Genomic DNA, 27693 nt, shown 5'->3' on the forward strand with positions numbered 1-27693 from the left:
TGTTGTGACACCCCAAAAATTTGGCCTTATTTTAATGGAATAAAATTTTGCCAGGATTTAAAACTTTGAATTTTTGAGCTCCATTTTTATTTTTTTTAAATCATTTCCTTCCCTGTTATTATGAGTTTTTCCCAGAGAGAAAACTTTTCTAATGTGTTATTGGACTTGTTTAACCTCTCAAGTAAAACTTTCCCTTATCCAATATAACTAATTAACTAATTTAGTTGCTTGATCATTGTTTTCTTGAAAATAGTTTTTCAAGGTTAAATGGCCATATATGAACTACAACCATTTGATAAATTCACTTAAAATTCCCACAAAAATTTGGAGATGTCATGTGATGTTTTTAAATCACTTTTATGCAAAAATATATTTCATTCATGAAATATTTTGAGCTCTACAGTCAATTTTTCTTCTCTGGTCCAGAGTGCATTTTTCACTACAACCTATTTAAATATTTCTTTAAAACTTCTACCAAAATTAAGGGAGGTCAGTAGGAGCCTATTATTCCACTTTGTGCAAAAACCTATTTATGTCCTTTGAAAAATTTGAGTGAATCAACCTCATCTTCATTCTGGACCAACTTGATGGTTTGTACGGCAACCATGTTTTTACTTGCTATTTAACCCTTGATTATTTCTCCTACTTGCAGTCCCCCATGTTAAACCCTTAAGTCCAGGAGCATGCACCTTTTGGATCATTTTTGGTTCATGAAATAATGTCATTTATTCCCTGTCCAGAATTGAAATTCTGCTAAAGTTACACTAACAAGTTTCTGCTTTTGGCCAAATAACCTCACCACTCTCTCTTTCATCCACAGAGACACTGATCTGGAGATTTTGGCCACTCCAAGAAATGCCTAAGTGCCCTTGGCATTTTGTCAAACACCTTTCAGGCATGATCAGTTTTGACATGAGTCCTTGTTTGCACTATGGACTTAATCCCCTGGCCAGACCAGCATGTCCAATGGTTTTGCCTTAAACTATAACCCCACCCTGCTAACTTTCTTGTGGTTTGGAGCCCCCTAACATGCCATAGCATTTCATCAAACACTTTCTGTGCATGCACTGGGCGCGCCCAGAGCGCGCAAATTGCAGCCACGCGGCCGAGCCGACACACTGGCCCCCACGGCTTTGGCCCGCTCTGCAGAACCTCGCCACGCTCTCCCCTTCTCTCAGCTACGCGCCAAGCAGCCCCGCCGCGCCCGACAGGCCAAACGCTAGCCGCCGCCGCCGCCCGACAGCCCTGCGCCGTGCAGCGCCGCCCAAGCCACCCCGGCTCGCCACCTGCCCCTGTGAGCAGTGCGTGCTCATCCGCAGCTTTGTCCCCTAGCGCTCGTCGCCGCCACGTCGCCCTAGCCACAATGAGGCGGTTCACCGGAGAGCTTATCCGGCCGCCGCGGAACCGACCTCGTCGCGCTATAAATGGACACTCCGAGCCCCTCTGAGCACGCACGCGACCTCAGACCACCCCTATGGCACCCCCCCTAGGTCGCATTCGACCCGGGGAGGCCTCCTTCCTCATCTCCGGCAACTCCTGCCGCCGCCACCGCCCCGGCCAATCCGGCACCTCCAGTATCTCCCACTCTCCGTTCTCCCCACCAAGAGCTTCCACATCCTCCCGTGAGCCTTTTCCCCTACTTGATTTTGATCGGGAGCCAACGCCGCCACAAAGTCACTTCGCCACCGAAGCCTTCCTCCACCGCGGAGCTCGCCGCCGGCCGCTCACTCCGTCCCCGCCGACCCAACGACTACCGGGAGGACCGCCCCAACCTTACGGATCCATCCCCACCCTTGGGGGCCCGCGGGGAGCAGCCAGACGCCGGCGACGATCGCCAGAGCCCCGCTCCGCTCGGGCAAAGGAGGGAGACGACGCGCGGCGACTGGTCAAACCTGACCAGTGGGCCAGGCAGGCCCACTGTCAGTGACACCCCGCGCCGTCCGCGTGGTTAAGTGGAGGTGTAAAGCCTCAAGTACGCCTCCTCCGTACCGAAAGCGTATTTCTATCTGAATCGTTTTCTTTTCTGTTTTAATTTAAATAACAGATTTGACCAAATCTTTGACTGGCTATAACTTTTTAAATATAACTCCAAATGAGATGATTATTTTTCCTACCTTCCTCAAATTTGGTCTAGTTTATTTTAAGATTTATTTGAAAAAATTTCAAACAACTTTTTGGTTCTGTTTTTGAAATGTGTGTTAATTCAAATATATTCTGAAATAGGATTTTGGGGAGAGAGAAGAAGCTTTCAAAAGTTTTGGAGAGCACCTGACCCCTCCACAACATTGAAGGCAAGCATTCTGAATCCCGGCATAATATTTTTGGTGTGATCGTTGATGCATTTATAACACCACCGCATTTTGAAGGACTTGTTATTTCATGTGATATGATCATATACATGGGTGCATGTTGTTGATTTCCATGCTGTTGGAAATGGACACACTTGTGATGATAATAACCCTCATGTGCCTTGCATGCATACCGGCAGGAACCCGGGAAAACATCGGCCTTGGGTAGGCATGAGTTTGTCGCCGGTCTCCGTCGGGACGGTTATGTCTGGTATGGCATGGTAAGGTGATATGAGAGGTGACTCTGTTGGATGAGAATATATTTGTCATGCTAATCATGCAGGGAATACTTGAACCTCCTGAGTCGACCGTAGATCGAGTCTTGTTCCAGTAACCCCATACTTGTTTCGTACTACCACTCGTCTCTACAGCAAGTAGAGTACGGTTCAGTAAGTTGTCAACCTCTTTCCAGCACACACCGTACAGAGAGGCCATGGTGGAAGATACCGGTTGTAGCTGGTAGGCAGGCCACCTGGTCCGGGGGCATGGGTGTTTCCGGTTGGGACCGAGAGGGGAGGCCACCCCTTAGAGCGCGCGATATAAATTTGATCCCATGCTACGCGAGGTTGTAGCCTCCGCACTTAGAGTTTGCTTAACAGGTGTCGTGGGTGATTCCAGACACGTGTGAGATGAGCTGGTGTGTGCAAGTTAGGTGTGTTTTCAACAAAAAGACCGTAGACGGAATTAGTCCTGCTGGACTAAAGAAATCCGTTACTCGTGGGTAAAGAGTACACCCTCTGCAGAGAATAAACCTATTCGAATAGCCGTGTCCATGGTTAAGGATTACAGTCTAGGATGGGTCAGGTGTCGGTCTTAGCGTCGGTCTTCGGAGGTGAAACGGTTAACCAGAAATGGAATTACTACTTGTGACTTGTGATATCTATGAATATTATTATTGTTGACTAACCCGTGATATTATTGTTATTACCGAATATCTCTGGGATGGTTCTACCTCCGGGATATTCATTACGTTTGTTTCTTTTAAAAGCCCTTTATGTGGCGTCGCTCAGACGCCCGACTGTGGCATTTCTTTTAAAGCCCTTTATGTGGCGTCGCTCAGACGCCCGACTGTGGCATTTCTTTTAAAGCCCTTTATGTGGCATCGCTCAGACACCCGACTGTGGCATTTCTTTTAAAGTCCTTTATGTGGCGTCGCTCAGACGCCCGACTGTGGCATTTCTTTTAAAGCCCTTTATGTGGCGCCGCTCAGACGCCCGACTGTGGCATTTATTTTAAAGCCCTTTATGTGGCGTCGCTCAGACGCCCGACTGTGGCATTACTTGTTATTTGTTTCATAAATTTTTATACTACCATGTTATTGCAATTTTATAAATAACTTGCTTGCACGCATCCGAGATTTATTTATCTTTTGTGACTGACGTCATGAGCATAAAATATTTTTCAGCACATCATTGTTATATTATACCTGTGTTCATAATGTTTGCGAGTACATTCAAAGTACTCACTGGCTTGTCCCTGGCTATTGTCTTGGCCAGATTTTTCTTGCACGGAGAGGAGCGACGCGATGCCAGCCCCGGAAACCACTCAATGGAGATAGCAGCCTCGCAAAGATAGGAATTTAACCTGGTCAGCTGTTCCCATGGGAAACGGAGTCCCATAGGCACTGATATTTCACAACCCGCTTCCGCCATCAACCACTAGAAACCATTTGTTGTACTCACAGGCCAGAATGGTCTTGTACTACATATTTTGTGTTTTGCTTGGAGTTTCTGTATCAAGTTGGAGCCTCATCAGCTAACAGTAATCCTGGGGCTGATGTGCACGACGGTCTTTTCTGGAAATTTATTACCCGGAAAACCCGGTCGTGACAGACTTGGTATCAGAGCCAGGCTGACCATTGGCTAATCCTATCTTAGCCAGGTCAATAAACTTAGGCAAACCAACCCACCAGACCTTAACCAAACCCCAGCCAAGCTTCTCGTGCAAGATAGCCACACAGTGACCCAACACTTTTTGGCAGTCGGTGCCCAACCTATCAACCTAACCTGTCACTCATGCGCTAGTGACCGGCCCCTAAATAGTCCTTTCTCACAAGCGTGCGAAGGAAGATTCCGTCCCCTTTTTCCTATAAAAAGGGGCGCGCTAACACCAAACCAGCACACACAGCCGCTACCCCAAACCGAGCCATAATGCCTGGACCTATAGTGCACAACGAAACCACAGCAACCAACCTTGGAGGTTTTGTGACCATCCTCGCAAACCTCACCCGTCGTGCCTACGCGTTAGAGGAGCCACCAGAATATGATGTGTATCAAGGACCCATGAGCGGTGAAGAGCGCCAATTCTGGGCCACTGTGCACATTTACGGTAGGAGTCTAGCACCCGAGCGCCCCTACCGGTTCACCGGAAGAACAACTTCCTTTGAGCCACAAGCCATCCAGCTAGCCGCTCGAGAGGCTATAGTTCATCTCAGGCACTTGTCGCCCAGAGTTAACTGTCGCTCGTTCCACTACTACCCCAGACGTGAAGGGTATGGTAGACCACCCCAAGTTTCCAATGGAGATCATGAGACGGACCCCGCATTGTTGCACCTAGTGCGCTATGTAAGTGCACTAGAGGCACTATTCGACAAGATCACTATTGATCTAATCGCAGCTCGTGGAGAGCTGGTTCGTCGAGCCCCGGCGAGAGAAGAAAACGAGCCCAACACCGACAACCCAGTCGTGCTGTTTGGACAACCGATCGAGACCCCGAGATCTGCCCCAGCCATCGGCCAAGGTGCTGCGATAACCCCAGAAGTGCTTCGTCGCATATTGGGAGCACACTCCAACGGGGTTGTGGCCAACAATCCCCGCAATGGTCATTCTCATTACCCCGACCCTGCAGTTCCTCCGCCATCTCCGACTAATCCCGGCAGAGAGACACGTGGAGAAGCCTCGACATCCACCAGGCACGCCCGTTTAGACATAAACGAGGTAGACTAAGCCGTATGAGTAGCACCAAGTTTCAATGTATCCTCGCTTTGTAATCAGGCGACCGCATATATTAACGCATCCTGTCTTTGTGCCTCTGTTTTAATAGTAGCCTTGCATATTTAGTCAGCGCAGAGCTGCATATTTTTCCGGGCATAACTACCAAAACCAACCCGACGACAACCACAGTAACACGTCTCTTTATGAGATATGTGTATCTCTGACACTGACCCGACCTTTGGAGCTAAGCTGGCAGATTTATTACCTTTCACCACGGTAAAACGATCCGGCTCCATTGCTATATAAAGGCCACCTTGTGACCTTACCCAGCAACCCTCACTTTGTGCACAACACTCACGCTCTTTCCTGTCATGCTGAACCCCAGCATTCATCTGAGAACCCCCGATGCAACTCCAGGTAGCTTTGTCAAAATATTGTGGGATTTTACCCGCAGTACCATGGGTTCTACCCAGCCACCTCAGTACGAGCTGTTCAAATCAAGGATCACCCCATCCACCTTGGAATATTGGGCAGCAGTACACATTCCTCCTGTAGACCCCAACCAAGATCCTACAGAAGTTTCCTTCGTGGGGAAATCTATGCCAACCCCACACTTGGCCATAGAGGCTGCTGCGAAAGAAGCGATTGCTCGTCTTCAATCCGCAGTACCCTATGCCCGCGAATGAGGATATCATTACTTTCCGAGTCGTGCAGCACCCGGAGAAGTAACGTCTTTTCCCGGTGGACGTATTGAGAGAGACCCAGTTCTGGCCAACCTTATCCAGTACATCATTGCTCAAGAACATTTAAACCAGCGAGTGATGGATTATCTCCAGAGCCTCGCAGATTTAAATCCTCAGGTTGCCATCGGCAGATCACTAAGACCCGACCCGGAGAGACGCATACATCGACTGGTCAATCCACTGCCTGCGATTGAAGAAGAATGTATCCCTTTACCAGAGACATTTTATCAGGACCCCGCCCAGTTACCATTTTCATTTTAGACGTCACTACTGTATTTGTTCTTTGCAGCATTTATTTATATGTGTGACTTATGCGTGATACCCTGAGTTTGTACGACAAGTCAATTATTTGGCTTCTACTAGTGTGTGTAGTTTTTGTTGTGGTTTATGCTCCTTTAAATTAAATGTTTTTTCCCTCGCAAAATCCTGGAGTGAGACTTCTTTTCCCTGAATTGCTACACCTGCCACTTCACGACATGGGTTAATTAATTTCACACAGCACCACGCAGCAGACTCACAACCATAATCATTCAGACATATACACTGTTTGCAAAACTTTGCAACGGTGTTACATCCAGCTAATCACCCCCTAACAACAGTTAGCACGCGGCACACTCCATCTACTCCTCATGATCACCACCACCACGGAGAGCCAACACCCGAGCCGCAGCATCGCGATACTCGTCGAAGATTATCGCGCATAGGAGCACAGAGAGCCCCAGCAGCGTCGCCAGCCCTCCGCATATCAGGATCACAAACCAGTCCGGCATCGCCTCCGCCATTAGAGCCTCAACCGAGCTTCTGTAAGCAGTAACGGAGAAAGAAGGAGGAGGAGAAGTGAGACCAGGTGTGAGGAAGAAGAGAGAGGCACCCCGGCCGTTTTTATAGCTCGAGCTCGGTGTACGGTGGGCGAAGTCCACCAACGCCGCTCGTCGCCGATCGCCGGTGTTCGGAGTCGAATCCGCGAGCAGTGCCGACAGCGCACTGGCCCGCGAGGTGAGTGCACGCTGCACCAGCAGCTAGCACGCCGCGCACTACCACGGTACGGCCTAGATGCCCTACACACTAGGCGTCGCCGGTGGAGAAAGCGCGCGGGAGAGAGGAGGAAGAAAGGGCCAGAGGGTGAAGAAGAGGAGACTGACAGTGGACCCCGGGTCCACCTGTCAGCCAGAGAGAGCACTGTGCTCTCGGGTATGACCAGCGTATATCTAAATTTAGGAGTTATCCTAAATTTATATCCAGCGTAGAAATCACCCGTTTTTGTCCCGAACCGTAGACTTTTCCGCGCAGCCCCAGTTTTTCACACTGTGGTTTTTCATCACTTATTGCCCTCTCACTGTAGCTACATCTTTATTGCGTAATTATTTTCTTAACACCGCTTTTAGAAAATCTCGAGGACGAGATTTTTTCTTAAGGGGGTTAGTATTGTGACACCCCAAAAATTTGGCCTTATTTTAATGGAATAAAATTTTGCCAGGATTTAAAACTTTGAATTTTTGAGCTCCATTTTGATTTTTTTTAAATCATTTCCTTCCCTGTTATTATGAGTTTTTCCCAGAGAGAAAACTTTTCTAATGTGTTATTGGACTTGTTTAACCTCTCAAGTAAAACTTTCCCTTATCCAATATAACTAATTAACTAATTTAGTTGCTTGATCATTGTTTTCTTGAAAATAGTTTTTCAAGGTTAAATGGCCATATATGAACTACAACCATTTGATAAATTCACTTAAAATGACCACAAAAATTTGGAGATGTCATGTGATGTTTTTAAATCACTTTTATGCAAAAATATATTTCATTCATGAAATATTTTGAGCTCTACACTCAATTTTTCTTCTCTGGTCCAGAGTGCATTTTGCACTACAACCTATTTAAATATTTCTTTAAAACTTCTACCAAAATTAAGGGAGGTCAGTAGGAGCCTATTATTCCACTTTGTGCAAAAACCTATTTATGTCCTTTGAAAAATTTGAGTGAATCAACCTCATCTTCATTCTGGACCAACTTGATGGTTTGTACAGCAACCATGTTTTTACTTGCTCTTTAACCCTTGATTATTTCTCCTACTTGTAGTCCCCCATGTTAAACCCTTAAGTCCAGGAGCATGCACCTTTTGGATCATTTTTGGTTCATGAAATAATGTCATTTATTCCCTGTCCAGAATTGAAATTCTGCTAAAGTTACACTAACAAGTTTCTGCTTTTGGCCAAATAACCTCACCACTCTCTCTTTCATCCACAGAGACTCTGATCTGGAGATTTTGGCCACTCCAAGAAATGCCTAAGTGCCCTTGGCATTTTGTCAAACACCTTTCAGGCATGATCAGTTTTGACATGAGTCCTTGTTTGCACTATGGACTTAATCCCCTGGCCAGACCAGCATGTCCAATGGTTTTGCCTTAAACTATAACCCCACCCTGCTAACTTTCTTGTGGTTTGGAGCCCCCTAACATGCCATAGCATTTCATCAAACACTTTCTGTGCGTGCACTGGGCGCGCCCAGAGCGCGCAAATTGCAGCCACGCGGCCGAGCCGACACGCTGGCCCCCACGGCTTTGGCCCGCTCTGCAGAACCTTGCCACGCTCTCCCCTTCTCTCAGCTATGCGCCAAGCAGCCCCGCCGCGCCCGACAGGCCAAACACTAGCCGCCGCGGCCGCCCGACAGCCCTGCGCCGTGCAGCGCCGCCCAAGCCACCCCGGCTCGCCACCTGCCCCTGTGAGCAGTGCGTGCTCATCCGCAGCTTCGTCCCCTAGCGCTCATCGCCGCCACGTCGCCCTAGCCACAGCGAGGCGGTTCGCCGGAGAGCTTATCCGGCCGCCGCGGAACCGACCTCGTCGCGCTATAAATGGACACCCCGAGCCCCTCTGAGCACGCACGCGACCTCAGACCACCCCTATGGCACCCCCCTAGCTCGCATTCGACCCGGGGAGGCCTCCTTCCTCATCTCCGGCAACTCCTGCCGCCGCCACCGCCCCGGCCAATCCGGCACCTCCAGTATCTCCCACTCTCTGTTCTCCCCACCAAGAGCTTCCACATCCTCCCGTGAGCCTTTTCCCCTACTTGATTTTGATCGGGAGCCAACGCCGCCACAAAGTCACTTCGCCACCGAAGCCTTCCTCCGCCGCGGAGCTCGCCGCCGACCGCTCACTCCGTCCCGCCAACCCAACGACTACCGGGAGGACCGCCCCAACCTTACGGATCCATCCCCACCCTCGGGGGCCCGCGAGGAGCAGCCAAACGCCGTCGACGATCGCCGGAGCCCCGCTCCGCTCGGGCAAAGGAGGGAGACGACGCGCGGCGACTGGTCAAACCTGACCAGTGGGCCAGGCAGGCCCACTGTCAGTGACACCCCGCGCCGTCCGCGTGGTTAAATGGAGGCGTAAAGCCTCAAGTACGCCTCCTCCGTACCGAAAGCGTATTTCTATCTGAATCGTTTTCTTTTCTGTTTTAATTTAAATAACAGATTTGACCAAATCTTTGACTGGCTATAACTTTTTAAATATAAATCCAAATGAGATGATTCTTTTTCCTACCTTCCTCAAATTTGGTCTAGTTTATTTTAAGATTTATTTGAAAAATTTTCAAACAACTTTTTGGTTCTGTTTTTTAAATGTGTGTTAATTCAAATATATTCTGAAATAGGATTTTGGAGAGAGAGAAGAAGCTTTCAAAAGTTTTGGAGAGCACCTCACCACTCCACAACATTGAAGGCAAGCATTCTGAATCCCGGCATAATATTTTTGGTGTGATCATTGATGCATTTATAACACCACCGCATTTCGAAGGACTTGTTATTTCATGTGATATGATCATATACATGGGTGCATGTTGTTGATTTCCTATGCTGTTGGAAATGGACACACTTGTGATGATAATCACCCTCATGTGCCTTGCATGCATACCGGAAGGAACCCAGGAAAACCTCGGCCTTGGGTAGGCATGAGTTTGTCGCCGGTCTCCGTCGGGGCAGTTATGTCTGGTATGGCATGGTAAGGTGATATGAGAGGTGACTCTGTTGGATGAGAATATATTTGTCATGCTAATCATGCAGGGAATACTTGAACCTCCTGAGTCGACTGTAGATCGAGTCTTGTTCCAGTAACCCCATACTTGTTTTGTACTACCACTCGTCTCTACAGCAAGTAGAGTACGGTTCAGTAAGTTGTCAACCTCTTTCCAGCACACACCGTACAGAGAGGCCATGGTGGAAGATACCGGTTGTAGCTGGTAGGCAGGCCACTTGGTCCGGGGGCATGGGTGTTTCCGGTTGGGACCGAGAGGGGAGGCCACCCCTTAGAGCGCGCGATATAAATTTGATCCCATGCTACGCGAGGTTGTAGCCTCCCCACTTAGAGTTTGCTTAACAGGTGTCGTGGGTGATTCCAGACACGTGTGAGATGAGCTGGTGTGTGCAAGTTAGGTGTGTTTTCAACAAAAAGACCGTAGACGGAATTAGTCCTGCTGGACTAAAGAAAACCATTACTCGTGGGTAAAGAGTACACCCTCTGCAGAGAATAAACCTATTCGAATAGCCGTGTCCATGGTTAAGGATTACAGTCTGGGATGGGTCAGGTGTCGGTCTTAGCGTCGGTCTTCGGAGGTGAAACGGTTAACCAGAAATGGAATTACTACTCGTGACTTGTGATATCTATGAATATTATTATTGTTGACTAACCCGTGATATTATTGTTATTACCGAATATCTCTGGGATGGTTCTACCTCCGGGATATTCATTATGTTTGTTTCTTTTAAAAGCCCTTTATGTGGCGTCGCTCAGACGCCCGACTGTGGCATTTCTTTTAAAGCCCTTTATGTGGCGTCGCTCAGACGCCCGACTGTGGCATTTCTTTTAAAGCCCTTTATGTGGCGTCGCTCAGACGCCCGACTGTGGCATTTCTTTTATAGTCCTTTATGTGGCGTCGCTCAGACGCCCGACTGTGGCATTTCTTTTAAAGCCCTTTATGTGGCGTTGCTCAGACGCCCGACTGTGGCATTTCTTTTAAAGCCCTTTATGTGGCGTTGCTCAGACGCCCGACTGTGGCATTACTTGTTATTTGTTTCATAAATTTTTATACTACCATGTTATTGCAATTTTATAAATAACTTGCTTGCACGCATCCGAGATTTATTTATCTTTTGTGACTGACGTCATGAGCATAAAATATTTTTCAGCACATCATTGTTATATTATACTTGTGTTCATAATGTTTGCGAGTACATTCAAAGTACTCACTAGCTTGTCCCTGGCTATTGTCTTGGCCAGATTTTTCTTGCACGGAGAGGAGCGACGCGATGCCAGCCCCGGAAACCACTCAATGGAGATAGCAGCCTCGCGAAGATAGGAATTTAACCTGGTCAGCTGTTCCCGTGGGAAATGGAGTCCCATAGGCACTGCTATTTCACAACCCGCTTCCGCCATCAACCACTAGAAACCATTTCTTGTACTCACAGGCCAGAATGGTCTTGTACTACATATTTTGTATTTTGCTTGGAGTTTCTGTATCAAGTTGGAGCCTCATCAGCTAACAGTAATCCTGGGGCTGATGAGCACGACGGTCTTTTCTGGAAATTTATTACCCGGAAAACCCGGTCGTGACATTTGTCCCTAGGCAATCGATAACTACACCGGTAATCATTATTGCAATTTTATTTGAGGGAGAGGCATAAGCTAACACACTTTCTCTTCTTGGATCATATGCACTTATGATTGGAACTCTAGCAAGCATCCGCAACTACTAAAGATCATTAAGGTAAAACCCAACCATAACATTAAAGTATCAAGTCCTCTTTATTTCCATACGCAAACAACCTACTTACTCGGGTCTGTGCTTCTGTCACTCACACCACCCACCATAAGCAAATCATGAACACATTGCAAACCCTACAGTGGGAATCGCTCACGCTTGCGCGACACGGAGAGCACCATAGGACAACACCAATAATAAAACATGCAACTCAAACCAATCACGATCATCAATTAAACCATAGGACAAAATAGATCTACTCAAACATCATAGGATAGCCATACATCATTGGGAAATAATATATAGCATTGAGAACCATGTATAAGTAGAGATTACAGCGGGCAAAAGAAGGGTTACACCGCTGCATAGAGGGGGGGAAGAGTTGGTGATGACGGTGGTGAAGTTGTTGGTGTAGATTGCGGTGATGATGATGGCCCCGGCGGCGTTCCGGGGCCACCGGGAGAGAGGGGGAGATCCCCCCTTCTTCTTCTTCTTCCTTGACCTTCCCCCTAGATGGGAGAAGGATTTCCCCTCTGGTCCATGGCCTCCATGGCGGCGGAGGCGCGAGAGCCCCTCTGACATTGGATCTGTCTCTCTATCTCCCTCTATTTCTGCGTTGGCTGATTCTGCCATTTCACCATTTCTTAAATTCCTAGAGATCCGTAACTCCGATTAGGCTGAATTTTGGACACAATTTTTATCCGGATATTAGCTTTCTTGCGGCGAAAGAAGGGCACCAACCACCTTACGGGGTGGCCACGAGGACCCAGGGCACGCCTGACCCCCTAGGGCGCGCCCCCTGCCTCATGGCCCCCTCAGGCATTGTCTCATGTTGATTCTTCTTCCCAAAAATCACATATATTCCAAAAAAAATCTCCGTCAGTTTTTATCTCGTTTGGACTCCGCTTGATATGGATTTTCTATGAAACAAAAAACATGCAACAAAGAGGAACTGGCACTGGGCACTGGATCAATATGTTAGTCCCAAAAATAGTATAAAAAGTTGGCAAAAGTATATGAAAGTTGTAGAATATTGGCATGGAACAATCAAAAATTATAGATACGACGAAGACGTATCAGCATCCCCAAGCTTAATTCCTGCTCGTCCTCGAGTAGGTAAATGATAAAAAGATAATTTTTGATGTGGAATGCTACCTAGCATAATCTTGATCATGTAATATAATCATGTCATGAATATTAAGACACGAGTGATTCAAAGAAATAGTCTATCATTTGACATTAAGACAATAATACTTCAAGCATACTAATAAAGCAATCATGTCTTTTCAAAATAACATGGCCAAATAAGGTTATCCCTACAAAATCATATGGCCTGGCTATGCTCCATCTTCACCATAGAAAATATATATTCAAATCATGCACAACCCCGATGACAAGCCAAACAATTGTTTCATACTTTTGATGTTCTCAAACCTTTTCAACTTTCACGCAATAAATGAGCATGAGCCATGGATATAGCACTATAGGTGGAATAGAATATGATGATGGAAGTTGTGTGGAGAAGACAAAAAAAGGGAGAAAGTCTCACATCGACACGGCTAATCAACGGGCTATGGAGATGCCCATCAATTGATGTCAATGTGAGGAGTAGGGATTGCCATGCAACGGATGCACTAAGAGCTATAAGTGTATGAAAGCTCAAACTAAACTAACTGGGTGTGCATCCAACTTGCTTGCTCATGAAGACCTAGGGCACTTGAGGAAGCCCATCGTTGGAATATACAAGCCAAGTTCTATAATGAAAATTACCACTAGTATATGAAAGTGATAGCACAAGAGACTCTCTATATGAAGAACATGGTGCTACTCTGAAGCACAAGTGTGGTAAAAGGATAGGAACATTGTCCCTTCTCTATTTTTTTTTTCTTTTTTTTCTTTTTTTTGTAGGCTTCTTTGGCCTCTATCTCTTTTTTTGGGGGGCTTCTTTGGCCACTTTTATTTTGATCATGGGACAATGTTCTAATAATGATGATCATCACACTTTTACTTACTTACAATTCAATATTACAACTCGATACTAGAACAAAATATGACTTTATATGAATGCCTCCGGCGGTGTAGCAGGATGTGCAATGATCTAGCATAGCAATGACATCAAAAAGCGGACACGCCATGAAAACATCATGTTAGCTATCTTACGATCATGCAAAGCAATATGACAATAAATGCTCAAGTCATGTATATGATGATGATGGAAGTTGCATGGCAATATATCTCGGAATGGCTTTGGAAATGCCATTATAGGTAGGTATGGTGGCGGTTTTGAGGAAGATATAAGAAGGCTTATGTGTGATAGAGCGTATCGTATCACGGGGTTTGGATGCACCGGCGAAGTTTGCACCAACTCTCGAGGTGAGAAAGGGCAATGCACGGTACCAAAGAGGCTAGCAATGATGGAAGGGTAAGAGTGCGTATAATCCATGGACTCAACATTAATCATAAAGAACTCACATACTTATTGCAAAAATCTATTAGTCATTGAAACAAAGTACTACGCGCATGCTCCTAGGGGGATAGATTGGTAGGAAAATACCGTCGCTCATCCCCAACCACCACTCATAAGGAAGACAATCAATAAATACCTCATGCTCCAACTTCGTTACATAACGGTTCACCATATGTGCATGCTACGGGAATTACAAACTTCAACACAAGTATTTCTACAATCCACAACTACCCACTAGCATGACTCTAATATCACCATCTTTATATCACAAAACTATTGCAAGGAATCAAACATATCATATTCAATGATCTACAAGTTTTATGTAGGATTTTATGACTAACCATGTGAATGACCAATTCCTGTCATCTCTCTAAATAGATATAAGTGAAGCAAGAGAGTTTAATTCTTTATACAAAAGATATGCCCATGCTCTAACAAATATAAGTGAAGCAAAAGAGAATTCCACAAATGGCGGTTTTCAATGTGAAGAGAAACAGGCAATCCAAACTTCAAATGATATATGTGAAGCACATTAAGCATTCTATAGAGCCATACTCAAAAGATATAAGTGAAGTGCAAAGAGCATTCTATAAATCAACCATGGATTATCTCATACCAGCATGGTGCATCAAAGAAAAGTTAAAACTAAATGCAAAAGACGCCCCAAGATTTGCACATATCGCATGAACGAAACAAATCCGAAAACATACCGATACTTCTTGAAGAAAGATGGGATGCCTTCCGGGGCATCCCCAAGCTTAGACACTTGAGTATCCTTGAATATTTACTTGGGGTGCCTTGGGCATCCCCAAGCTTGAGCTCTTGCCTCTCCTCCTTCTCCTCACATTGAGACCTCCTCGATCTTCGAACACTTCATCCACACAAAACTCAACAAAAAGCTCAGTAAGATCCATTAGAATAATAAAGCAAGTCACTACTCAAAGTACTGTTGCAAACCAATTCATATTTTGTTTTTGCATTTTAGATACTGTAACATAACTTTTCCATGGCTTAATCCACTAATACAAATCGATGGTTTCATCAAAACAAGCAAACTATGCATCAAAAACAGAATCTGTATTAAACAGGACATGCTGTAGTAATCTGAACATTCACCGTATTTTTTGTACTCCAAAAGTTCTGAAACAATTAGGAAAAATAAACAATTTGTATAGAAAGACAGTGCAAAATGTTTCTTAACCATTTGACGTTCCAGTAAAAAATGTAAAATCATGCACTATAGCCAAAGTTTCTGTTCTGCACTACACAAACCAACAAGCAATGTAGACATCCTAAAGGCAAACCTTGGCACATTATTTTTATACTACAATGGAATTGTACAAGGGGATAATTAATTTTGTTGAAAAGTTTCTATAATCAAGATTCACAAAGTTACCGTGAGCATGAACAAAGTTCAAGGAGCTCCCCCACTTCAACAATGCGTGTCTCTCTCACTTTCACTTTCCGTTTTGAAACGTTTTGGGTTCCCCTCTTTATTTTTTTGTTTTAAAACTATAGAAAAGCACTCAACAGAAATAAATGACTCTCTAAAAATTCTGGGTTGTCTCCCTGGCAGCGCTTTCTTTAAAGACATTAAGCTAGGCATATGGTGCTCAAGTAATGAATCACCCGGATCCCAAGGTATATCAAAGCCAATTTGAATTACCAATGATTTGGCATTTAGTAGTGAGCACAAAGAAACATATATCATGTAACACAAAGTCTAACTCTCTTCCTATGCATTGGCATGTCATTAAAGAACAATTCATGCACACATAGTAAAGGCCAATGCATAGTATAAACAGTTTCTTGCAATTTTATCATATTGGAAAGTTGCCAAAAGTATATGAAAGTTGTAGAATATTGGCATGGAACAATCAAAAATTATATACATGACGGAGACGTATCATGCCCGCGCTCATCGGAGGTGGCGCGGGTGCGATTGGGCGCTAGGTGCTGCTGGTCGTGCTAGTGTCGATGAAACCTCCTGGTGTGCCCGGGGGCACGCGGGCGCGGCGAGGCCCGCCATGCGATCCGGCCGCGGCCTGAGGCATGAGCAGGGAGAAGAAGGACGGTGCTCCCGAGGCTGCGGCGTCCAGTAGCTCGGTGACGCGCTCTAGCAATGCATCCCGACCGCTCTCCATCAGCCGGCATCGCAGCAGCTCATGAGCCACCATGAGCGTGGCCCTCATGTTTACTTCTTCCCATCGGGTGTGCGGCGCTGTGGCCGCAGCGTAGCTTGTGGCCCTTGCGGCTGCCCGCGCTTGTCGTGGAGTAAGGGTGGATGGCGTTTGACCGCGCCGCCCGTGCCCCGCAGCGTTTGGCAGTGCGCGTGCCGCCTAGGGCGCAGGGTTGAGGTCTTCTTGGGCAGACGATGTCGCCCAGGCTGGCCAAGCTGCCTAGCGGTCGGCATTGGTCCTCGGGTCGCCGGACATCGGAACCGCGGAGTGTCTACGGATCAACTGGCAGAAGAGAGGCTCCTACGCACCCCTACCCGACGCGCCAAATGTCGGATTTCGGGTTCCGGCAAAACCCTTGAGGTTCGAACACTGGGGTGCACACGAAGATCTCTCCCCCCTCTAGCTCGCTCTCGCAAGACTCGCAAGGCCTAGCTCAACGAACCCAAAGAACAAGAAGACACAAGATTTATACTAGTTCGGGCCACCGATGTGGTGTAATACCCTACACCACTATGGTGTGGTGGATTGCCTCTTGGGCTGAGGATGAACAGTTACAAGGGAGGAACAGCCTCCTGAGGAGAGGTGTTCTTTGTGCTTGGTGAGCTTGAGCGGTTGAGGATGATCTGGATGGTCCCCCCCTATGGTGGTGGCTAGTCCTATTTATAGAGGCCCTGGTCCTCTCCCCAAATATAGAGCGGGAAGGGATCCAACAATGGCCAAATTCGAAGGGAGACAACTAGTACAAGTTATCCTAACAAAAGTAATCTTCGCCTGCCAAAGACTCTGGTGCTGACGCCGTCTTGGGCTCCACGGTGACCTCCGTCCTGCCATCCTACAGGTCTTGGTCTCGTTGCAATGATATGGAAACCTTTGCCTGATGCCTCGGGACTCCTCGCCCGCGCTTGTCTCTTTAGCACCAAAGAGGAAACGAGGACACTGCGCGCGCACGCGCCTGCCTGGCACCCGCCTGGCTCTAGTCGTCATGGCTTGCATCACAAAAACCTTGCGAGGTGTCCCTTGCCTTGATCTCTCCGCCCCTCACGAGCAAGCCTGGTGAAGCTGCCCCTGAGGAGGTCTTGTGTCGTCCGCCTCGCGAGGCTTGGCCCCTTGCTTGGCCCCTCGCGGTGGTATTGAGTGTTTGCTGGTGATGATGTGCCATACAGGGCCGGTGGTGGAGCCACGCCATGGGCCACAGCAGGCAAGTCTGGGGACCCCCGTTCCCAAGACGCCGACACTAGTCACTTCACGTACTCCATATTCTTCTTCTGATGAGGATGATCCTATTGTGCAAAGACAAGAGGACAACTAAATGCTAGTATCTCTGTTTGCTTGGAAAAAAGGAAAGGAAATATTTAAAACACCACAGATGAAGCACTTCTCAAGGATAATACCACTTTCTCATGACAATATCTAAATAGTAGCACAACACCAATAGAGATGACAAAGTTCAATCATATGGATGAAATCCGTGGGCGAGTACCAACCTTTGTCAGGAGGCTTATTGTGTAGAGCATACAGATCAAACACTTCTCCGGAACCATCTGTTGTTATCTATTGTGGTTGCCATGCTTACTATATACTCCTCGATTAGTTTAATGTTTCCAACATCTTCTTGTGCAGTTCCACTAAAATATATGGTATCTTCAAAGAAGATCCCTGTTTGCACAAGTAGAGATAATTACATATTACATTAAGAGTTGCATCAAATCAGTGGCAAAGCAATTGCTCGTTCCAGCCATAGCAATAAATTAAGATGCAAAACTATATCATTACTTGTGTCATCACAGTTCTAGTGCTTCATTACAGCACCGGGAGTTGATTTTTGTTTTTCTTCTGCTTGTTCTTCCCCTTCATCACTTGGTTCAATAACAGACAAGCTTCGCCTTCAATGTAAGATTTGGCATGTCAATTAGGGAGCACAAGTATAGCACAAACCAACGACATTAATTTTTTGATGAAAGTGGCAAAATACAGGCCAACAGTTGTGAAATATCCTTATCTTAGCTCAATGGGATATTATGGTGCACATACAGATTGGAAGTCTTGTCTCCATTTGTGCAGTTCACTAAAATCAAGCAACATTACCTTACAAGTAGCACAACATATGAAAGCACACTGCACAGTCATGTGAAAGAAAGCTAGTACTGACCTCTCATGACGCTGAATTCAATCAACTCACGAGAAGAAGATCTAAACCAAATTTGCCAACACGGATAGGAAGTAAGATCTCCTCTTGTGCAGTTCCACTAAGATCAAGCAATCAAGTAACATTGTCGGTGTGACATTTTGGTTGAACTGCACAAAACACTCTTAAAACAAAAGTGTTTTGTGTAGTGCAACAAAAGGTAACAATAGCAACGAGGTGAAGTAGATAACCATGTTTACATAGAGGTGCAAAGAAAACAATTAGTGATCAATAACGGTGGATGACACAGAAGCCAACAAAAAGAAGCATCTAACATATCTAAATGGGAAATAAAGCAAGAAAGTAGCATTTATCAAACGGTGGCATTGATTAATATTATATTAACAATAAAATTCATTAAACATGTAATTAGCTTTTAACTATGGCATTGCATCAATTTTCCAGCGGCATTATTAGAGGGTGTTTGTTTACAGGGAATTTTTGGTGTAGGGACTAAAAAAAGTCCTTGTCAGTCCCGTCTAAACCAAACAGGAGGGACTTTTAGAGACTAAAAGTGAGCATTTGGGACTAAAGAAAGAAGACCCCGAGGGAGAGTCTTTTTGCGACTTTTTGCAACAGTTGCCCCTGCCCCGCATCGCACCTTGTCTCTATTAGTTCATTACTAGGGGTAACATGGTCGTTTAGCATGTTATTTAATAACCTCTAGTCCATGTTTAGTCCTTGGAACCAAGTAGGTAGGGACTAGGGACTTTTTAACCAAACAGGACCTTAGATTAATAACAGCTAAAGAGTTGCATGGGACAGTGGACACACCAGCACCATGTGCATCTACCGATGTATGAAGGGGTGATGCACAATCTGTTGCAACAAAGAACAAACAACCAAGGAGCATATTTTTGTTGGTCCCATTTTTGTTATCTTTAGACACCTTTCCCTATGTGAACACAACAAATCTAGTCATGCTCAAACTCTACATCCTTGTCCCCCAAAACAAAAAGATTAGTTCGTTACAGATGTGCGTACTGCGTTTCTCATTGTTTACCTTTTTCGACCAAAGTAGGTGCTGGATAGCCAGTCTGTACTAGTACTTTCCCCCCTTCCTTTCCTCTTTGAACCACGTCCTAGATTCATGTTATACAACTTTCCCCACTACGTTCCCCCATTCCTATCCTCTTTGAACTACGTCTTAGATTCATGGTATACAACTTTACCCACTACTTTCCCCTCATTCCTTTCCTTTTTGAACCACATCCTAGATTCATGCTATACAACTTTCCCCACTACTTTCCCACATTCCTTTCCACTTTGAACCACGTCCTAGATTGATGCCATACAACTTTCCCACAACTTTCCCCCATTCGTTTCCTCTTTGAACCACGTCCTAGATTCATGCTATACAACTTTCCTCACTACTTTCCTGTTTGATCCAACACCTAGATTCGAGTGCAGAAGCGGAAAAAAACCACATGCAGCTAGAGAAATGCATGTGGAATAAGTAAATTATATCATAAGGTTCTTGGGGTGTGGTTCGGTGGGCGACCGGAGGCCGTTCGGCCCACACTACGTACGGCAGCGAGGAAGAAGGGGTTGGAGGCCCTCCCGTGCCGCCGCTAGGTGAAAGAGAACAGCTGCGCAAGTGGTGGATTCCCTCCCTCACCGACGGCGATAGTGTTAAGCCTCCTTCCCTTCCCGGTGGATGGATCTTGCCGGCTCTTTGACCAGTAGTGAGGGGAGAGAGAGAGGCCAACGAAGTATTGTTTGGATCTAGAGAGGGTGAGAGTGTGAAGAGAGCAACTACAAGCGCTGAGGCTCCAACGTGTATATATATACTGAAGAGAGAGTGTGAAGAGTGCAAACCCTAGAAAACAAGCGCCAAGGCTGCAACGTATACGTGATGAGGTGATTATACAGTCACTACGAGATTGTATAGCTCCGTATCCATCCATTTTGACCAGTCAAAGAATCCTCCTAGCACCGTCCCAGATCACTTTCTCTCTCTGTCATTCGGGGCCTACCTGTCATTGGGTGGAAGAAAGAAGTCAAACAAAAACAAAATTATGCTCAAGTGTAGTTATCCAACCCAAGACCTCATGTTTGATGAGCGAACAGGCTAACCAGCTACACCATCCTCCTGTTATGTTCAACGAGAGGAAAATAACCTTTTATACATTCCTGCATTCGTGTGACAAGCATGCCATGTTTTTTGTGTACAATTCATTGGGTTTAAATCATAATCGTGTTATGTAGCTTTGTTGGTAAGGTCTTTCGGGATTTAAAGCAGTGTTAGTAGTACAAAAATAATGCAGCCTTAGTCACCTTACCTCTCTCCACATAGTACGTTGGGTCCCACCAGTCAGAGGGTGAAACAAACAAATTAATAAGAAAAATTAAAAGCGCCAGTGGTGCATCTTACCTCACACATCTCGCTACTGTTCGTGAACACTGTCCAATTGATTCCTCTATTCGCTCACGTACTATTTTAAGTGAATCCTTATTATAACATGCACACAATTTTGGGCACTTGTATTTGACCTAAGTCAGTATGCCACCGTATCTCATACTACTCCCTCCGTCTAGGTGTAATCAGTCACGTTAGAAGGTGCGGCGAGACCAAGGTGAAAGCAGATTGGAGGAGAAGGAGAAACTTGATCGGTCCTTCCTCCAATCAAAGCCCTGATTTTTGTCTCTAAACGCAACAATTACTCCCAACAACTAAGAGATGCCGTTTTAGCTACCATGCAGGGCCATGTATTAACTTGCATGCAAGCCTACTTTGATTTCTTGAGTGATCAACACGTAGTTGCGCTCCATGCATTGGGTTTCCGGGGGAGATAACAAGGCAGAGTCAGCGTTTGGTTACATTGCTTAGTTCCAAATGCCTAACCTTGCCCAGCTAGGCTATAAACTGTTCTTGCTAAGGATCCAAACGCTCCCTAAGTAACTCGCACGATATTCTTATTCTATGAACCTATGTGTGCATGTGCGTCTGTGTTTAACAACATGTTTGTGTGTTAGAGAGAGCAACACATCGACCTACTCCTACAGAGAGATGGTGTGTAGTGTACGATTTAGCCACGAGAGTTGGTGCATCCTCTTCCGGGCATCCGGTCAGGACAGGCAGACCGCTGCCACGCCCGCTCCTGAGCATCCCGGCCCACCCAAAGCCCCTCCATCGCCCGCACGTGCTTCCTGCCCGAAACGGTCAGCGCTGCTCCAAAGAATCGGTGCCACATTCATGCCCGGGCAGAGCGGACGCAACCTCTCACTAGCGCAGGCGTTGAAGAGAGAAGTGGGTTCAAGAGTGATCGTTGCTTCGTCCGTCCAACTTACTGATAGGCCTATGTGATTTGACGGCTCATTGGTCATTATTACTAACGTGGTATGTCGTGGAATTGTCACGGCAGATGTCCTTTTGCAAGGACTTAGTCGTGGAGCCATCGCAACTAGGAAGCTTAAAGGGGTTAATCGGGACAAGGACACGCGAGGTTTATACTAGTTCAGCCCCTTACGGTGAAGGAAGGCCTACATCTAGTTGGGTTGGAATTGCTTGAGGTTTCGATGACCAGGGAGCGAGATACGCCATGCCTGGCTCTCGATCAGTTGTTTCTTGCCCTAAGCCGTTGGCGGGTCGTCCCCTTATATACACAGGTTGACGCCCTGCGGCCTACAGAGTCTTGGCCGGCTCATAAACAGTGTCCGGCTCGGCGACTAGTTACTTCTACCTTACAGTACAAGTTACATCATCATTGCGGTTTATCTATACGGGCCTCAGAGTCGCCTGTGGGCCTTTAAGCCTTTTAGTGAACCGCCATCTTCATTCCTTGGTCTTGGGCTTCTGATGAACCTCTATTTGCGTAACCCGGCCCCTCCTGGATGGCTTACACAAATAGTCATATCCCCAACATTAGGCCTCAGATTGATTTGAACCGGTTCATGTCAATCTTTGAAAACCTTATGAACTAGCCATTAGTCTTCTGTCTTGCGTGAAAATTGTAACCCGCCGTGACGTCATCCTCTGGCTCCGGGTTAAATCATCGTGACGCCATCTTCAATAAAACTAATATTTTAATTCATCATATCTTCAACGGATCTTTGCCTTTACTGACCCTCCCGAAAATCGAGGCGTCGGGGCCGATGGATAATGATGTCTTGGTCTCCTTGTTTCTCGCACCGTCTCAGTCGGTCCTCCTTATAAATAGGCACGACCTAGGTCTTTTTCATTTCCTTCGGTCGTCTTCTTACTCGCACTCCCTCTTCTGCCGCTCGAGCTCCGCCGCCGCCACCGCCTGAAACCTCGTCTTCACTGACTCAGGCCGCTGCATCACCCTGTTTCTTGACCAGAGAACAACGGCAACCCTCCGCAATTCTTCCACATCGGTGAGTTCTCTTTCCCCCTTTCTCAGATCTGCATTAGTATTGTCTTGAGTTCGTCGACGTTCATCGTCGCCGGACGCAACCTCCATTAGTTCTTACCTCTAATACCTTATTCAGATCGTAAAAACCACATAGAACTGCTGTGGAGGATATTGTGTGCTTATTCTGTATGAAATCAGATCTCATTTCCTTGTTTTGGAAGCCCTCCTTGAGTATATGAACTTCCCTGTACTGTTTTAGGTCTAGAAATTTTTCCTTTCCAGAGCATCGTTTGATCCAAAATAATAATTGCAATTTGTGAAACCTGTTTGCTCCACACTTAGCCAGAAACTGTGTCTATTGACTCTGTTTCAGCCATAGTAGTCCGTGTAACCGGTTTAAGATAATACCGGCTGTCAACACCGCTTGCTTCTGGCGACTTAAGAAAACCTTAATCATCTTTAATACCTGCAGCTGTTAAACATTATCACATAGTTACCTGTATGTCATTAGGCCCCTTCTTAAGCCGCCATCTTAAATAACCCAATAATGCTTATTCTCTGGGTTATAATAAACCAGAAAATTTCCTTTATCTTGTTGTAGGCTTCAATTTACCCAATGGCACCCAAAGCTGTTAAGCCTCCCGTTACCTGCAACTGGGTCCCATCCATTGTTATAGAGAGCAAATTGTCCGAGTTTGTAAAGTATGGCTATCTACCCAAGAAGGATGTCATGTCTTATCGTGCTCCTGACCCGTCTGAGGAGAAACCTCAACCCAAGGAAGGGGAGGTGATCATTTTTACCGATCACATGAGCCGGGGATTTGCTCCTCCCGGTTCAAAATTATTTAGAGACGTTTTGCACTTCTTTGACTTAAGACCTCAAGACATCGGGCCCAATTCCGTGTCAAATATCTGCAACTTCCAAGTTTCCTGTGAGGTCTACCTTGGAGAAGAACCCAGCCTACTTTTGTTCAGGGAATTGTTCTATTTGAACCGGCAGAATGAGCGGGCTAATGGGCCCAGTCTGGAGCTTGGTGGCATATCGATTCAAAGGCGGAGAGACTGCCTGTTCCCTTATGCTGAATTGCCGAGTCATCCAAAAGACTAGAACCAAACATGGTTCTACTGCCAAGATACTTCTCCAGCTGGTGAAAACCCATTGCCCGGCTTCCGTGCATTGCGCCTTGAATCTACTCAACCGCTGCTGGATAAGTTGACTGCTATTGAACGTCTGCCACTCACCCCCAAGATCAAGAAGATTAAAGCTCTTTTAGGGAACGGCTTAGATGGCTTTGACCTGGTCCGAGTCTGGGTTGCTTGGAGAATAATTCTGTTAAGCCGCCGTCCCGGCTTAATGTGTAATTATTCAGGCGAGAAAGATGACCCTCGGCGTCATAGTCCTGACGACTTACTAGATGACATAGTGGAAGCTACAACTCCGTCTTTGTTGAAAGAGGGCACAGTGAATAGTAACGCTTTCGGCTTACTACCTTTTTGCAAGAAGAAATTGGCCCCTGCAGTAAGTTTCCAGCCGTCGAGTTATTTTTTATCATGTCATACTGTATTCTTATGAATAACCCTTTATAACCTTTTACAGGCAAATGATAACTTCTGGAAAATCAATATGATCATGAGGCGGCCAAGCAAGCCAGGGCGGCCAAGAGAGCCGAAAGGAAAACCGCCAAGCCCACCACTTCAAGGAAAAGGAAACCAAGCACTTCTGAGCTGTTTCAGCTTGATGATTCTGATGATAATGAGGAAGAGGTAACTTTTTAATTTCCCTTTCTCCTTTATCACTACCTTACTGATATTAACCTTCTTTCAGGAAGACACGGGCAATAGCCAACCTGTCGAGGAAGAGGTAACTATAATCTCCTCCGACTCCGAGCTTCGGCCGCGTCAGAAAATTCGAAGAGTAACCCAGAAAGTAAGATTTTCACACCCTTTGGCTTACCAAGATCCTGATTTTCTTTTGAAGCAACAGCAATTTGAAAACCGGAGGCAGACCCGGACCAGCAAGGATGCAGAGCTATCCTCCGGCTTGCCTGACACAACCCGGAAGCGTCGGACTGAGGTTATCTCCAACTTATACCCTTTTTTACCTTTGGTGGGTCTAATCCATCAACCTCTCAATTCATCTGACTCCAATTACCAGGATACCTGTCCTTCGTCCGGCGAGTCCATGCAATCAAACATGCCGGCTTTTAAGACTGCCCCTGGGTAATATCAATTTATTCACCTTATGTTTTTCTTTCTTCATGTTTCTTTACTCATTTCTCTGCTTTGCCCACAGCGTGTAGGTTAAGCCCGGGAAGAAAACCAAGAAGGATAAACCGGCCCAAACCCCTGTGGTGACTGAACCGGAACAGGGTATAGCTGCTCCCGACTCTTCCACACATCAACCGCCACCTGAGCCGGCTCAAGACATTGCAGCACCAACTTCTGACCCGCCTGCTGAAGATATTCTTGATGGTTCTGTTAACCCGGAGGCACCTAGCCCAGTCAAAACGACTGACCCAGAAGTGGAATTTCTGAAGGCTCAATTCGTTGAGCCGGCCAGGCCCACCGTCCTTGCCAAATGCTCGGCTAAAGAGGAGTTGCTAGAACACCGTAAGGCCAAGATGGATATCACCGACTATACTCATTTGAGTATTGGAGAGATCGTCTCGGGCCATATCAACCAGGTGCAAAGCAGCCGTGACCCGGAAATTGACATGGTGAAGCAAATACAACAAAAATCTGAGGTATGACTTATGCTTCCTTACTTTCAATCATACTTACTGTACCAGCCCCCAAGTCTATTGCTTATGAATAAATATGTTGTAGACTTTAGAAAAATTGTTAGAGCTGCTTGCCCGGCTTAAAGAAAGAATATTTAAACCGGATGTAACACAATACCTTTAACTTGCGATACACATTAGCCCCCAAGTGCCAAGTATCTTTGCTTGCAAAGTATTTGGGACTTAATATCCAGGACCGGCTTAATAATTTAGAAATCTTCGGTATACATTAGCCCCCAAGTGTCAAGTATCTTTGCTTGCAAAGTGCTTGGGACTTAATATTATTTACCGTAATCTTTACTACTATCCGGTGCGATGCAGGCCACCATAAGTCAATTTGAATCGGAGATTGTTGACTTGAAGAACCGCCTGGCAGCCCAGGAGATTGAAATTCAAAAGGCCAACTCCAAATTTGAATTCAGCGTCTCTGAACAAGAGAAGCTGAAGAAAAATTTTGCGTCAGAGAAGAAAATTTGGACTGACGAAAAGGCCGGACTGGTGACCCGGGCCGAGACAGCAGAGGCATCACTGGCAAACTCAACATCCGAACTGACCGGCTTACAACGCCAGATATCTCGGATGGTCTCAGCGATCTTTGGTAAGTTATCTTAAGCAAGCATTAAATATTGTAAATATTCCTTCAATTGTTACCTGATGTTTATCTTATACTTACCAATACCAGCCCCAGGAGCACAAACCTCAAGAAGAATATGCTGATCAAATTGAAGGCGGTGTATACTGTAGTAGAGCAACTGTACATCGGGTCACAACGTGCCTTGGCCGTTGTAGCCTTATCAAATGATGTGCCGCACCTCTTGCAAGATGTGTTACAACGGCTTGCCGTACTTCCTCAGCGGATTCAAGAGTTGAGATGGCCCCAAGCAAGAGCCGGAGCAATAGCCGCTTTGAGTCGGGCCAAAGCCTGGTTACCAGAGCTAGACCCGGCCGACATCGCTCTTGGGTATCCAAGTTTAAAGGAGGATGGCACTCCATTTGATGAAAATGATTTCACCACCCGCGTGAGGGATATACGCCCTGTGGCCACTCAAATTGGAAATGACACTGACCTCACCAAGTGTCAGCCGGGTTATGACAAGAAGAATCGGAGAATCCCTACGCCGCATTGTGACAATGTCAGCTTGATCCCTCCAATCCGTAAGCACACATGTGCCCCTGAAGTCGACCCAACCGGTTTAATAGGTGATGAAGCTAAGTTTGAGGCCTTGAGTGGCATTGACCGGGCCTCATCATCCTTCCAGGACAAGGCAGCCGGTGGAGAGGCGGAGAAGGATAACCCGGAAGCTTCAAGTCAACCCCAAGAGTAGATTGCCAGGCGCCACCTGCTTATGTCATTGTAGAAAAACAATGCCGCATGATTCAGACTCGGGGAGTCTTGTAACAGAGTAGAAAAATACTTTGAGTTTTGCTATGCCTTTGCGCATGCTTATGGCTTTAATACTTGCATAAGCCGCCGTCACTATGCACTTTGTAGTTTATATGAATCTGTTATGTTCTTTGCAGAAATGTCTTGCATTGCCCTGTGATGCTTACGGCTGCTTTTCCGGCTTATATAAGCCAACCCCTGAGGGTAAGTTTAACTCCTAAAAGTTGGCACATAAAAGTTCACCTGATACTTAACAACCCGATGTAACCAATATTAACCCTGGAGGATTGCAATGTACTCCATTGTATTTTCAAGAGGGTCGCAAGACATCCAATGTTGATACTTGTAAAATATGATGAACAAAATTCAAGGGTTTCTGATTCGAATACGATCAGTGAACCATTCCAAAGGGTTTGAGCTAAGATTCGGATACGATCTGTTTGCCCCCAGTGGCTGTGGTGATGCCGATCAAGTGGGTATCGACAGCTATGTTCTCTTTGGTTCGAATATGACCTATGTTTGAACAAGAAGCCCCCAAGTGACCATAAGAGTTGTTTAATGACGTTGTTTAATGAAGCCCCCAAGTGGGTTTGCCAGTATGCCGATCAAG

This window comes from Triticum aestivum, chromosome 3A (genome assembly GCF_018294505.1).
Source record: "Triticum aestivum cultivar Chinese Spring chromosome 3A, IWGSC CS RefSeq v2.1, whole genome shotgun sequence".
In the NCBI taxonomy this organism is placed as follows: Eukaryota; Viridiplantae; Streptophyta; class Magnoliopsida; order Poales; family Poaceae; genus Triticum; species Triticum aestivum.